Here is a 1818-nt window from a genome sequence, read left to right as displayed (position 1 = left end):
ACAAAACCGAAAGTTTGCTGTTTGGAAAATATAAAATTGATAGTCTTCTGGCTAAGAAAGAAAGAACACAAATCACTTATAACAGAAATAATAGAGGACATCACTACAGAGCTCATGGATGTGAATAGCATAATAAATGAATACTATGAACAGCTATCTTCTCCCTATTTGATAACCTAGATGAAATGGACTAATTCATTGAAATACACATTCAACTAAACTCACACAAGAAGAAATGGATGATCTAACTAGACTGTATCTATTAAATAAATAGAGCAAATAACTAATGCCCTTCCAAATCTGAAAGCATCAGGCCCAGATGGAATCCCTGGTGAAGTCTATCGAACATTTAAGGAAGAATTTATACCAGTTGTCTGAAATCTTTTTCAAAGGATATAAACCAAAGGAATATTCCCTAAGCCAACTTATGTGGCCAACATTACCCTAACACCAAATTCAAACAAAACATTATAAAAAAACTAGACTAAGGTCTCGTGTGCATAGGTGAAAAAAATCCTGAACCAACTGTTACCAAATTGAATCCAATAATTTGTGGGAAAATTATACACCATGACAAGAAGGATTTATTCCAGTTATTGAATATTTGAACAAAGCTTATTGAGTATTTGAAAATGAATTAATGTAATCCATCATATCATTGGACTAAACAAAAAAGAAAAATCATATGATCATATAAATAAATGTATTCCAAATTGATGTATAGATTCAATGCAGTCCAAGTTAGAATCCCAGAAAATTGCTTCGCAGATATTGAGCAAATGATTTTAAAGTTGATGTAGAGAGGCAAAGATTCAGAATAGCCAACACAATATTGAGAGAGAAGAAAAAATTCAGATGACTGATGCTACCCAACTCCAGGAATTAGTATAAAGCGACACTAATAAAGATGGTGTGGTGTTGTTGGAAGAATGGACAGATCATTGGAACAGAATAGAGAGCTCAGAAACAAGTCCCCATAAATATAGTCTACTGATCTTTGAAAAAGTTGCAAAGGCAGTACAATGGAGCAAATAGTCTTTTCAACAAATAGTGATAGAACAACTGAACATAATATGTTAAAAAATATTTAGACACAGGCCTTACACACTTTATAAAAATTAACTCAACATGGATTGTAGACCTGGGTGCCTGGCTGGCTTGGTCAGTGGAGCATGCAACTCTTAATCACAGGGTTGTGATTTTGAGTCCCATATTGGCTGTAAAGGTTACTTAAAAATAAAATCTTGAAAAAATGTATCATAGACCTAAATGTAGAACAAAAAACTATAAAACATAGAAATTAGTTAGAAGAAAATCTAGATGACATTGGGTTAGATAATAACTTTAGGTAGGACACCAAAGGAACAACCCATGAAATAAAGAATTGATTAGTAGGACTTCATTAAAATTTTAAAAAATCTTGTCTGCAAAAGATATTATCAAGAGAATAAAGGCAAGCTACATACTGAAAGAAAATATTTGCACAATATATATCTGATACAGGTTGTTATTCAATAAATACAAAAAAATCTTAAAATTAAACAGTAAGAAAACAAACAGCCTGATTAAAAAATGGACCAAAATCCTTAAGAGACACCTCACCAAAAAGACATACAGATGGCAAATAAATACATGAAAAGATGTTCCACATCATATGTTTTCAGGAAAATATAAATTCAAACAATAATGAAGTACCACTACATACTTGTTAGAATGACCAAAGTTCAGAAAACTGACAACAGTAAATGCTGGCCACAATATTGAGCAATATCAATTCTTATTTATTGCTAGTGGGAATGCAGAATGGTATAGCTAATT

This window comes from Hyaena hyaena, unplaced genomic scaffold (genome assembly GCF_003009895.1).
Source record: "Hyaena hyaena isolate Hyena2069 unplaced genomic scaffold, ASM300989v1 scaffold_893, whole genome shotgun sequence".
Lineage (NCBI taxonomy): Eukaryota > Metazoa > Chordata > Mammalia > Carnivora > Hyaenidae > Hyaena > Hyaena hyaena.
This window is presented reverse-complemented; position numbering follows the sequence as displayed.